Raw genomic sequence first — 14,800 nt, forward strand, 5'->3', positions numbered from 1 at the left:
TCAGCATACAGGTTGAATAAGTATGGTGAAAGAATACAACCTTGTCACACACCTTTCTTAATTTTAAGACATTCAGTATTCCCATGCTCTGTTTGAACAGCTGCTTCTTGGTCCAGGTACAGATTCCTCATGAAGCATCACTATTAGAGTAGACAAACCACTCATGATACAGCCCAGAATGCTGTCCTACAGCTGTGGACGTTGGGAAGCAGTGACTTAGGATTGGCGTGAGAGATAATTTTGTTAGTTGTCTCTTTTTTGGCAATTAGGAAACAAAAACAGCACCACTATTACTGCAACCACAAGGAAGAAGCTGATGGTTCAAATCCACAGGCTGCTCCACAAAAGAAAGATGTGGCAATTGGCTTTGGTAAAGTGTTACATCCTTGGGAGACCCATGGGCCAGTTCTACTCAGTAATAAAAGGTCAATATGAGTTGGAATGGACTTGGTAGTACTGAGTTCTGATAGACTCTTCCAGAAGTAGGGGCAGCCACACTGAGTGGGTTGGAAGAAATTGACCTTGCTTGTGTCATACCATATTCCATACATACAGTTATCACCATGTTTGACTTGAAAATAAGCTCTTACTCTGATTCTGGGAGCGTTTTCATTGACCTGCAGCAGAAGACAAGAGAACAAAACTCTGACAGCAGAGGTATTGATTGTGAGCACCTTTAAACCCTCACAATGGTATGGGAAGTGTAGGAAAGACAATTTCTATGTGTACCCTGAGAATATCAAAGGCCACCTCCTGAAGTTAGCTGGGAACCTGTCTTCCTCGGAGGTGTCAGTATTGCCACAAAGTTTACAAGAATCCACGCATCACTATTCACAAGCCAATTACCACCAGCTTTGTCAAAAACCTTAGCAAAACAAACTGAGATGCAGGGTGTTTTTGGTGGATGAATGACAAGTTGGGAGGAGTTAAGAGTCCACTGCAGGGGCAGTAGAAGGCCATTAAGCCTAGCCAGTCATTAATCTCCAGGAAATGCCTAGCGCCAAGGTCATTAATGCTATTATAAACTAAAAATGAAAAGGAAAAAAAAATGCACATAGCTCTTTTTTATGGTTGATACAGTTTCAATTGGCACATATTGAGCATTTCTAGAGATTTAATTAAGCAATCAGATTGCTTGAGTGGTCTCAATATTCAGTGCCTTTTATAGAGTTCTTTAATGACTATGCATAGAATTATTCTGGATACTTTATGGACCATAGCAAGTGAAATTTTATGTCTTCCCAAGAATACAGTGAACCATTCCACAGCTACCCTAGCCTAAACAAAGGTTTCTGCTGTTGTTTATGTTGTCATTTTAAATTGTTTTTGTTGTTGTAAGGTGGCATTGAGTTGGGTCCAACTCATAGCAACCCAAAGTACAACAAAACAAAACACTAACTGGTACTGCATGATCCTTAAAATCCTTACAATCATTGCTATGTTTCAACCAACAATGTAGCCACTGTGTCAGGGCATCTCACTGACAGTCTTCCTCTCTTTTGCTTCATAAAGTGGAAGATCAGTGAAAGAGAGAAAGGCCCTCAACCAGATGGATTGAGACAATGGATGCAAAACTCAGTCCAAACATAGGAATGATTTTGAAGATGACACAGGACTGGCCAGTGTTTCCTATCCTTCTGTAGAACAGAGGGTCACTGAGTCGAAATCAACATGAATGCACCTATCAACAAGCTAACAACTGCTTTATCAAGGATGGTGTTCTTCTTCAGGGACTAGTCTCTCGTGAAAACATTTCCAAAGCATATTTGACAAAGTCTCACCAGTCTAACTTTTAAGGTACATTTAGCAATACTTCTTCCAAGACAGATTTGTTTTTTCTGGAAGTCCATGATATATTCAATATTGCCAATCAAAATTCAAAGGCATTGCCTGGTGTGATTCCATCATGGGTGGCTATTTTCAGCAGCAACAACCTGGTTCTCTCTGCCCTTCTTCTCTGTCACCTAAGTGTGCACCATTGCCCCCTGGAGGATTTGATGGATATGGACATGAGCCCTCTGTGGCCCCAAAACTATCTCTTCGGTTGTGAACTAGAAGCTGATAAAGATGATCACTTGAAGGTGGATAATAATGAAACAAGCACCACTTATCTTTAAGAACAGCCAGTTTAGGCACTGGTGCAAAGGATGAATTGCACATTGTTGAAACAGAGGCATTGAGTTATGAAGGTAACTAATTAAAGTCACATTGACAACTTTGAAAATGTCTGTACAATCAATGGTCTTCCTTGAAGTGTGGCTCAGGAAGACCATTGATTGTACAGACATTTGAAGTAACACCTCCAGTGGTCTTACCATTGAAGTGTGGCTCAGGGCCTGTGCATATTGGTGGTGGTGGTTATGCGCTGTGGAGTTGGTTCTGATTCATAGTGACCCTGCATAGGGTTTCTGAGGCTGTAAATCTTTATGGGAACAAAAAGACTTACCTTTCTCTCACAGAACCACTGGTAGTTTCAAACTGTTGACCTTGATGTTAGCAGCCCAATTCGTAACCACTATGATACCAGAGTGGATGGCACATAGTAGCTACAGAGGAAGATGCAGAGTCTGATGATGAAGATGAGGAAGAAGTGAAATTCTTAAGCAGATCAGGAAAGTGGTCTGCCCCTGCAAGTGGTAACAAGGTTCCCTAGAAAAACGTAAAGCTTGCAGCAGATGAAGAAGATGATGATGACGATGACAACAGCAATGATGATAGAGATGATGATGATTTTGATGTTGAGGAAACTGTAGGAAAAGTTCCAGTGAAGAAATCTATATGGAATACTCCAGCTAAAAATGCACAAAAATCAAACCAGAATGGAAAAGACTCAAAACCATCAACACCAAGATCAAATGGTCAAGAAGCTTCCCAAAACAGAAAAAAACACGTAAGTCACCGAAAGGACTGAGTTCTGTAGAAGATATCAAAGCAAAAATGTAAGTAAGTATTGAAAAAGGTGGCTCTCTTCCCAAGGTGGAAGGCAAATTCACCAATTAGGTGAAGAACTGTTTCTAGGTGACGGACCAAGAGGCTACTCAAGATCTCTGGCAGTAGAGGAAGTCTCTTTAAGAAAATAGTTTAAACAGTTTGTCAAAATGTTCAGTCTTACTTCATTTCTTTAACAGTTGCTATCTGGCTGTCCTTTTTATAATGCAGAGTGAGAACTTTCCTACCGCATGTGATAAATGTTGTCCAGGTTTCTTTGCCAAGAATGTGTTGTCCAAAAAGCCTGTTTCATTTTTACAGAGGGAACTCCACCCTTTGCTTGGTTCTAAGTATGTATGGAATGTTATGTTAGGACACAGACAAATGGAAATGTGAAATAAACTCAGTATTTTAATTAAAAAAGAAAAGTCAAAGGCATTGATTTGTTGTGTTTGGGGGGAGGGAGTGTTAAGTGTGTCCTTACTTATTGTCCAGCATTCCAATGTACATATTGTACAGATTCTCCAATTATTTGTTCAGCATACAGATTAAATAAATATAGTGAAATGATACAATCCCGATGTACATATTTCTTAATTTAAACTACACAATAAGTAGTATGTATCCCCTGGTGGTGGTGGTGGTAGTGGTGGTGTGCCGTGGAGTTGGTTCCGACTCATAGCAACCCTGCATAGAGTTTTTGAGGCTGTAAATCTTTACAGGAACAGAAAGCCTCATCTTTCTCCCGTGGAAACACTGATAGTTTCCAACTGCTGACCTTGAGGTTAACAGACCAACTCATAAGCACGACACTACTAGAGCTCCTTACAGTATCCCCTAGACAATTAATAACATTAAATAAATATAGTGAAATGATAAAATCCTGAAGCACGTCTTTCTTCATTTAAACCACACAGCAGTTCAAACCAACCTTGTGGCCCAGTGCACAGTCCTGTAGCATCCCACCAGGACTCTGTTCAAATAAATGCTTCTTGATCTATGATCTAGGAACACAATTAAGTATGGTGGAATTCCCACTCTTCACAATGTTATTCAAAATTTGTTGGGATCTACGTAGCAAATTTAAATGCCTACAATATAAAATATAAGTAAAAAAAAAAAAAAATCTGGTATTCTCTACTTGCATTTAACATCAGCAATAGTGTTCCACATTCCAGGTCCTCTTCTGAATTTGGCTTATTCACACATTCTTTATTTGCAAATCTGCCTGTTGCTATTGTTGTTAAGTGCCATTGAGTCATTTCTGACTCACAGTGATCCTGTATAGGATTTCTGGTGAGCAACTGATGGGTTTGAACCACCAGTCTTCTGGTTAGCAGCACCGCACCAGGACTCTGAAAATTTGCCTCATTGGTACCAATTAGCTGAAACCCTAACATCAATATTCACAGCACTTCCATCATCGTATACTGTTATGCACAGAGCAGCAAAAACTTTGAGTTGCCCAGAGCACGTATTCCCAACTGAAGTGGAACAAGAAGATGCCCTGCCTTCTTGTACCATTTCTCTTACTGTAAACATGGAATCCTCTTCATGGTCTATATACTGCTGTGCTTTTTCATCTTTGTACTTTTGATGGCATGAGACTATTTTAAATGGCCCACAAGAGTATTTTGAAATGCTGTACAGTGTTCTTAAATTCATGGTTATGATGTGCGTTAAGAAACAAAAACACGTTGTTGTTGTTGTTAGATGCCATTGAGTTGGTACTGACTCATCGAGACCCTATGTACAACAGAGCAAAACACTGCCTGGTCCTATGCCAACCTCATAATCCTTGTTAAGTATGAACCCATTGCTTCTGCCACTGTGCCAATCCATCTAGTTGGGGGTTTTCCTCTTTTTCTCCAGCCCTCCACTTAACCAAACATGGTATTCTTCTCCAGTGACTGGTCTTTCTTGATGATATGTCCTAATGAGAGTTGAGGTCTGGCCATCTTGGTTTCTGAGCAATCTGGCTGTACTTCTCCCTACACAGACTGGTTTGTTCTTTTGGAAGACCATGGTACTTTCAATATTCCCCTCCAACATCATAAATCAAATACATCAATTCTGCTATGGTCTTCCTTATTTACTGCCCAACATTCACAAGCATATGAAGTTATTGAAAATACCATGGCTTAGGTGAGGCACACCCTAGTCCTCAAACTGACATCTTTGCTCTTCAACACTTTAAAGAGGTATTGTGCAGCAGATTTGCCTAATGCAACACATCGTTTGATTTCTCAACTGCTGCATCCATGAGTGTTGATGGCTGATCCAAGAAAAATGCAGTCCTTGACAACTTCAATCTTTTCTCCATTGATAAGAATGTTATTTATTGGTCCAGTGGTGAGGATTTTTGTTTTCTTGACATTGAGGTGCAATGCATACTGAAGGCTGTGCTCTTTTATCTTCATCAGTAAGTATTTTAACATGTGTATATCACAGGTTATTAATGAGTCTCCCTCCAATTCTGATGCCACATTTTTCTTCATATAACCAAGCTTCTCAGATTATGCACTCAGTGTACAGATTGAATAAGTATGGTGAAAGAATACAGCCCTGGCACACACCTTTCCTCATTTTAGACCATTCATTGTTTTCTTGCTCTGTTCCAATGATTGTGTCTTGATATGTGAATCGATTCCTTATGAGCACAATTAAGTGTTACAGAGTATTCATTTCTGCAATGTTGTCCATAGCTTGCCATGATCCACATATTTGAAAATGTTTACATAATCAATAAAGCACAGGTAAATATCTTCTGGTATTCTCTGCTTTCAGGCAAGATGCATCTGATGTCAACAATGATATCTCTAGTTTCATGTCCTCATCTGAATCTGGCTTGAATCTCTGTAAGTTCTCTGTCAATGTACTGTTGCAACCATTTTTTAATTATCTTTAGCAAAATTTTACTTTAATGAGACATTAATGATATTGCCTGATGATTTCTTCATTCCATTGGGTCACCTCTCTTTGTAATGGGCAAAAATATGCATCTCTTTTAATCAGTTGGCCAGGTAGCTGTCTTTCAAACTTTTCGACATACATAATTGAGTGCCTGCAATGCTGTATCAGTTCATTGAAAGATTTCAATTTGCATTCCATCAATTCCTGGAGCTTTGCTTTTGGCTAGTGTCTGCAGTGCACCATGGACTTCTTCTTTCAGTAGCATTGCTTCCTGATCAGATGCTAACTTTGGAAATGGTTGAACATGTATTTTTGGTGCTGTGACTCTAGATATTACTTCCATCTTCTTTTAATGCTTTCTGCATCATTCAACAATTGCCCATGGTTGTGTGATGATGGTTGTGTGCCATCGATCCAGTTCTAAGTCATAGCAATCCTGCTTAGGGTTTCCAAAGCTGTAAACCTTACTGGAACAGAAAGCCTCATCTTTCTCCCGTGGAGCATCTGGTAGATTCACACTACTGACCTTGTGGTTAGCAGCCCAACTCGTAATCCACTACACTACCAGGTCTGTCTTACTATAGTTCTCAGAAACCAGGTGGATGCTTACTACTAAACAACTGTAGTGAAGCTGTCTCTACTGTACAGGCTTTACAAAAACACAGTAGTTAAAAATTACAATGAGAAACACCTGAAATGAAATGGCAACAGTTCAAATTATAATAAAGACTATTTCCCATATTGGGTTTAGTGGGTAGGTCCTATGTCACCTGATATCTGGTGAGGCATCCTGGTGTGGCACTGTAGGATAAGCACTGGACAGCAAAGTCACTTTAAACCCCAAAGCTGGCCATTCAAACTCACCAGTAGCTCCTCAAAAATCCAATAAAGGGTCACTATGAATCAGAATTGCACATAGTATCCTTCAGTATTGCAAATCAAGTCTTCCATTTTTTCTTCAGTTCTCTCAGCTTGAGAAAGGCTGAGTATGTTCTTATCTTTTGGTTTTCGAATTCCAGTTTTGTGCACATTTTGTTATAATGTTTGACTTTGTCTTCTCAAACTGTTCTTTGAAATTTTCTATTCAGCTCTTTTACCTCCTTATTTCTTCCATTTGCTTTAGCATCTCTACGCTAGAGAACAAGTTGCAAAGTCTCTTCTAACATCCATTTTGGTATTTTCTTTCTTTCTTGTCTTCTTAATGACCTTTCGTTTGCTTCCTGTATGATTTTCTTGATGTCATCCCACAACTCTTCTGGTTTTCAGTCTTTAGGGTCTAATACATCAAATCTGTTCTCCAGATAATCCCCATTTCAAGTAAGATGTGTTCAAGATCATATATCGGCTCTAGTAAACTTGTTTTAATTTTCTTCAGCTCAGTCTGGACTTGCAGGTGAACAATTGATGGTCTGTTCCACAGTCTGCCCTTTGCCTTGTTTTGGTTGATGAGATGGAGCTTTTCCAATATCTCTTTCTATGTAGTCAGTATGATTTCTGTGTAATCCATCTGGTGAGGTCCACGTGCATGTTGTTGTTAAGTGCCATCAAGTCAGTTCTGACCCATAGCAACCCTGTATAGGATTTCTTAGGAGCAGCTGGTGAGCTTGAACCACCAGTCTTGCAGTTCAAATGGCTTTTCAGTCTGGAGCATTAACCCACAGTGCCACACCAGGACTCCTCAATGTACATAGTTATCTTTTATGTTGTTTAAAAGAATTAATTGCAATGAAGAGGTCATTGATCTTGCAAAATTCTATCATGCAATCTCCAGCATTGTTTCTATCATCAAGATCATATTTTCTAACTCCTGATCCTTTCTCTTTGTTTCCAACTTTTCCATTCCAATCATCAGCAATTATTAATACATCTTGATTGCATGTTTGTTCAATTTCAGACTGAAAAATTTGGTAGAATTCTTCAATTTAATCATCACTGCCATTAAAGGTTAGTGTGTATATTTGAATAATAAATATATTAACGGGTATTCCTTGTAGGCATATAGATAGCATCTTATTATAGACAGCATTTTGCTTCAGCATAGATCTTGATATGTTCTTTTTGATGATGAATGTGACACCCTTCTTCAAACTGTCATTGTAAACCATGTGATTATCAGATTCCACATGGCCAATAACAGTTCATTTCACTCACTAATACCTAGGATATCGATGTTTATGCATTCTATTTCATTTTTGACAATTTTCAAGTTTTCTAAGTTCACCCATCAGTTGCTATTGTTGTTTTTAAGTGCTGTGGAGTCGGTTCCAACTCATAGCAACCATGTACAGGGTTTCCAAGGCTGTAATTCTTTATGGGAGCAGAAAGCCTCGTCTTTCTCCTGCAGAACAGCTGGTAGTTTCGAACTGCTGACCTTGCACTTCACAGCCCGATTCATAACCACTACGCTACCAGAGCTCCTTAAGTTCACCCATCAGTTAGACAAGCTTTATTCCAGCAGGAATGATGGTGGTGTCAGCCATAACTTCAATGTTAATTCATCAGTGAGAGAGCAATATAGAGTAAACAAGGTGTCTTCAAACAGAAACACACATAAAATGAGGCTATGTGTTGACCAACTGACAAAACTATTATGACCAGAGGCTCAAGGGAACTTAACCCAAGAAGTAATTTTTCATAGAAGTAATGGTTCAGTATTTGCTAATTCATGGTCCATGGTGACTTTATAGAACATTTTGGTTGTGTGCTGTTGAATATATTCCAACTCATAGCAACTCTAAAGGATAGACTTGAATTGCTCTATGGGTTTCCTAAGTTATTATATTTATGGGAACAGATTGGTACAATTTTTTCTCCCACTGAGCCTAGGGGTGAATTTAAACTGCCAAACATTGGTTAGCAGCCAAACTCTTGTTTATCATAACAATTGCACTACTAGACTTTCTTTTTATAGAACATCACTATTGTAAATAATGAGAATCAGCTGCACTTGGATCAGCGTCCTGCGCAAGTGTTACATACACTCCACACCTATATGGTAGTGGTAAAAGAACCACAGTTTCTTCTTTGCCTCCACAAATAATTCTCCATTATGCCTGGTAATAAAATGAGTTGTGTTTATGTGTTTCATATATTTTAAGATACATGAGGAACAAGGACAATGCCTAAATAATTTTTGTTCCTTCATAGCACTTTGTAGCACTACTAACTACTGGGAAAGGTATCCTTCATTAGTCAAATGGAAGCTAACTCACTGGTGTTATTCATAAAAGCTAACTAGATCTCTGTAAGAGACAATGGTCTGCAACCACTGTTTGGTTCCTCTAGTCAGTCAACTACCTGAGACTGAGAAAAGGTGTTGAATGGATCTTGGGCCTCAGAAAGTCCTAGAACTTGGTATCAGTGCCCACCAAACCTGTATATTTGATCTTGAGTAGAATGTGGCATGAATAGGGTAAAGAAGTGTGAGTTTTATTGTCATTATTCAACCAGCCAGCTAGTTGCTATCCAGCTGATTTTGACTCATGAGAACTTCATATGCATAAGAATATAACTGTACTCCATAGGTTTTTTCATAACTAATTTTCAGAATTAGATCACTAAACTTTGCGGAGGTAATTCAGGGTTGACTTGAATCTCCAACTTTTTATCTAGCAGTTGAGGACATTAACCATTTGAACTGCCCAGAAACTCCTCTGCCATCATTTCTGGGTATCTTTTGCCAGATCAGAAGTAGTTATGGTTCAACAAGAGAGTTTTCAGGTCCAATTTTATTTTGGGGAGTCCAATGGAATCCAGAGATGACATGATAGTACTGAAATCAGAGGACTCACTTTTGTTCCAAAATTTCTAGTAGTGACCTGTAGAAAGTCACCTTTTCTCTCTGGATCTTGTTTTAAGCTTCTCAAAAATGAGGGACTGATCACAACCAGAGGTTTTCAAACTTCCTGAATAGCACAATCTTGGAATATGCCATTGACACAAGTGGATTTTTTCAGGTTGAATTGGTGGGTCTCAAATATCCCCTTCTCCACTTAGTTCACCTTCTGTCTTAATATCTAGTGCTGCTATAACAGAGATACCACCAGTGGATGACTTTAACAGAAAGAATTTTATTCTCACACAGTTTAGGAGACTAGATGTCCAAATTCAAGGTGCTAGCTTTCACTCTGTGTTGGAATACAGTGTAGGAGGAAGGCTCTTCTCTCCTTTCAGTATGTGTGGACCCAGTGTTCCTTGGAGATCTCCATGTGGTTTGACATCAACCTTCCCCTGGGTTTAGGAGGTTCTCAGCACAGGGATCCCAGATCCAAAAGACACTTTCCACTCCTGGCTCTTCTTTTTTGATGGTAGTAATTCCTTTTCCTTTATCCATTTCTCACTCTTTTTATCTCTTGTAAAATAAAAAATGATACCAGCCATAACACAAGGAAATCTCCTTACATTGGAGTAGGGCTGTAGCCTGAACAAAGGTATTGCATTCTACCCTAATTCCTTGTAACTGATTGGTAAATAACATCAGATCACATAACAGGGGATGAATACAATCATTGTATAACTGCCAGATTGCATCACTACATAACTACATCACTGAAAATGATGGCCCAGTCAAGTTGACCCATCTTATTTGGGGAGCACAAAATTAAATCCATATTATCTTATAACTGCTGCTCCTTGCACACCCCAAGATAACTTGTGAGGCTCTAAAGCTCAAGAGATAGAATTGAGTTCCTGTAAGCACAGAAATTTTAACTTGCCTGTGTATCATTTTTATAGAATAGGTTCTGACCCATAGCAACCCTGTATAGTGTTTCCAAGGAGCAGCAGGTGAGCTTGAACTTATAACCTTCGCAATTCAAACTGACTTTGCAGTCCAGCACATTAATCCATAGTGCCACACAAGGACTCCTAACATGCCCTAGGACCCACTAATAACAGGAAGGCACATGTTTGTATAGCTGCACATAATTATCACAAAACTTTATTCATTGCATCTAACATTCAATGAGTTTAAATAAGAGATTCAAAGCGAGAAGCACTTGAGTTTCCAGTTTTGACGCTACAGACTGTGGACAGTGGAGAAGGCTTGGCAACTAACATCTTTGAAAGGATGAAATGAGTTCTAGAATCCTGCAAGCCAGCTTGAGAGCCGGCACATTATGAATGCTCTAACAAATCCACTTGTCTGCATTTGTTTCTTACTGATGTCAGAACAAATGCTGTTTTTTAACAGTGCTATGCAAATTAAATCAGAGATCAATATGCCTAGATAAATATAGTAGTAGCAGAAAAATCATCCAGAAAAAGTTAACTCTATGAGATCATATTTTCCCATGCTTTAAAAGAACTTTCTTTTAGTATGCAAGTCATATGTGTTCATGAAAGACTAAAGATAAAAATTAACATAAAAATACTACTCAGGATTACACTACCTAGAGATAATTACTATTAGTATGCCAGCGCACACATCCTCTGTCTTTTCTAGAGATATATAAAATAATGACTGGTTTATACACTTGCTGTCGTTAGCTGCCATGGAGTCTACTCTGATTCACAGAGGCCTTGTGTATGACAGAAGGAGACGTTGCGTAGTCCTGGTCACTTTCACAACCAACAGCATGTTTGCATTCATCATGGCTGTTGTGCAAATCCATCTCACTGAAGCTACCCTTGCCCTTGCTGGTCCTCTACTTCACCAAACATCTAGCAACTGAGCCCTCCTGAAGATAAATCCAACAATGTTCTGTTGTGATTCATAAGGTTTTCACTGACTAAATAGACCAGCAGGACTTTCTTCTAAACCTGTCTTAGTCTAGTAGTTCCACTGAAACCTGTCCACCATAGCTAACCCTGCTTCCAGCATCTTTACAATAGGTAAGCCACCTGACTTATAGGTAAGACAAACTGACTGACAGGTGGTGGATTTGATACTCAACTCACTGCCTGCAAATCCGTTCTGAAACACAGTGACCCTGTTGGAAAGGCATGTTAATTTCTGAGGCTGTAAATCTTTACAGGAGCAGAAAGTCTCATCTTTCTCCCTCAGAGTGCTTGGTGGATTTGAGCAGCCTACATTGAAGTTACCAGTAGTCAAGTGCTGATTCTGCAGTGCAACATAAGGACTCCTTCGATTTTATAAAAGGGGGCTTCAGAAAGTTGGTGGGAAATCTCATTATCTTGAATGACTTTTGATCTTTTTGAAACCTCCTCACGTTATATTGATATTATTGTTTTTAAGTGCCGTCCAGTCAGTACCAACTCCTAGCAACCCTTTATAGAGTTTTCTGAGGATTTAAATCTTTGAAGGAGCAGAAATCCTCATCTTTCTCCTGCAAAGGGACTGGTTTGCTCTAATGACCAACCTTGTGACTCACAGTCCAGTGCTTACCATATAGAGCCACCCTGCTACCTTGTATATGATATAAAATAGTATTATAACATATTGTAATATATTTTATGGTATTATGTCATAAAATATGATATGTAGTATTTCTACTGATGCTGTTAGGTGCCTTCAAGTCAGTAGTGACTCACAGTGCCCTTACGCACAACAGAAAGAAACACTGCCCAGTTCTGTGCCAATCTCAGAATTATTGCTATGTGTGCTACTGCCACTGTGAAAATCATTCTCATTGGGAGTCTTCCTCTTTTTCGCTGACCTTCCACTGTACCTAGCATGATGTCCTTCATCAGGGACTGCTCCCTTCTGATAATATGTTCTAAGTATGAGAGACGAAGTTTGGTAATCCTGGCTTCTAAGGAGCATTCTGGCTGTTCTTCCAACACATAGTGGTGTGTTCTTTAGGCAAACCATGGCACTTTTAATATTCTCCTCCAACATCATAACTCAAATACATCAATTATTCTAAGGTCTTCCTTACTCATTGTCCAACTTTCACATGCATATGAAACTATTGAAAATAACATGGCTTGGGTCAGGTGCACTTTAGTCCTCAAACTGTTATCTTTGCTCTTCAACACTTGAAAGAGATCTTGTGTAGTAGATTTGTCTAATGCAATACCGTCATTTGATTTCTTAACTGCTGCTTCAATGAGTGTTGACGGTTAATCTGAGCAAAATGAAGTCTCTGACAACTTCAATCTTTTCGCTATTTACCTTGTGTTATTAATTCATCCAGTGGTGGGGATTTTTGTTTTCTTCACATTGAGTTGTAACCTATACTGTGATCTTTGACCTTCATCAATAAGTATTTTAAGTCCTCATCAGTTTCAGCAAGCAAGTTAGTATCATCTGCACATCATCAGGAGTCTTCCAACAACCCTAATTCTATGTTCTTCTTCATTTAATCCAGTTTCTCAGTAAATAATTCAGATTGAATTCAGATTGAATAAGTATTGTAAAAGAACACAACCTGAGCACACACCTTTCCTACTTTTAACCATTCAAGGTCCCATTGTTCTATTCCAACAATTGCCTCTTGGTTTCTGTACAAGTTCCTCATGAGCACAACTGACTGTTGTGGAGGATCCATTCTCCACAAGGTTGCTCTCAGCTTGTCATGATCCACCCAATCGAAAGCCTTTGTGTCATCAAAAAGCAAATATAAACCTCCTTCTGGTACTCCCTGCTTTCAGCCAAGATCCTCTGATATCAGCCATGATACCACTCATTCCACTTCCTAACCTGAATTCTGCTTGAACCTCTGACATTTCTCTGTCAATATATATTTACAGTCTTTTTTGAAATATCTTTAGCAAAATTTTACTTTTATGAGAAATTAATAATCTTGTCCAATAATTTCCAAATTCCATTGTATCACCTTTCTTTGGAATGGGCACAAAAATGGATATCTTCCAATCAAGTGGATAGGTTGTTGTTGTTAGGTGTGATCGAGTCGGTACCGACCCACAGTGACTCTAGGCATAACAAAATGAAACACTGCCCAGTCCTGGGCAAACCTCACGACTGTTGTAATGCTTGAGCCCATTGATTCTGCCACCTGGCCAATCCATCCCATTGGAGATCCTCCTCTTTTTCTCTGACCTTCCACCTTACCAAACATGATATTCTTTGCCAGTGACTGGTCACTACTGACAATATGCCCATGTATGAGAGATGAAGTTTGGCCATCCTGGACTCCAAGGAGCACTCTGGCTGTACTTCATCCAAAACAGATCTGTTGGTTCTTTTAGCAGCCCATGGCACTTTCAATATTCTCCTCCAACACCATAACTCAAAAGCATCAATTCTTCTATGGTCTTCCTTATTCATCATCCAACTTTCGCATGCATATGAGGTTACTGAAAATACCATGGCTTGGATCAGGTACACCTTAGTCCTCAAGCTGACATCTTTGCTCTTCAACATTTTAAAAAGGTCTTGTGCAGCAGGTTTGTGTAATGCAATACGTCATTTGATTTCTTGACTGCTGCTTCCTAAAGTGTTGATAGTTGATCCAAGAAGAATGAAGTCCTTGACAACTTTAATCTTTTCTCCATTGATAAGATGTTGTTTATTGGTCATGTGCTGAGGATTTTTGTTTTCTTTACATTGGGATGTAATCCATACCAAAAGCTTTGCTCTTTGACATTCATCAGTAAATATTTTAAGTCCTCTTCACTTTCAGCAAGCAAAGTTGTATCATCTGCATATCACAGGTTGTTAATGAGTCTTCCTCCAACCCTGATGCCACATTATTCTTCATAGAACCTAGCGTCTAAGATTATTTGCTCAGCATATAGGCTGAATAAGTATGGTGAAAGAATACAACCCTGTCACACACCTTTCTTAATTTTAAACCACTCAATGTTCCCATGTTCTGTTTGAACAACTCCCTTTAGTCCATGTACAGATTCCTCATGAGCACAATTAAGTGTTCCATAGTACTCATATTTTGCAATATTGTCCATAGCTTGTCATGATCCACACAATCAAAAGCCTTTACATAGTCAATAAAGTACAAGTAAACATCTTTCTGATATTCTCTGCTTTCAGCCAATATCCATCGTATGTCAGCAATGATATCCTTCGTATCACGGC

At 39.0% G+C, this 14,800-nt stretch overlaps 1 pseudogene; it reads left to right on the top strand.

Moving 5' to 3' along the window:
• The window catches only part of LOC102840017, a 6,896-nt pseudogene extending 3,896 nt beyond the window's left edge, over positions 1 to 3,000 (top strand).
• Positions 3,001 to 14,800: the final 11,800 nt, after the last annotated feature.

Source organism: Chrysochloris asiatica, unplaced genomic scaffold, assembly GCF_000296735.1.
Source record: "Chrysochloris asiatica unplaced genomic scaffold, ChrAsi1.0 scaffold00200, whole genome shotgun sequence".
In the NCBI taxonomy this organism is placed as follows: Eukaryota; Metazoa; Chordata; class Mammalia; order Afrosoricida; family Chrysochloridae; genus Chrysochloris; species Chrysochloris asiatica.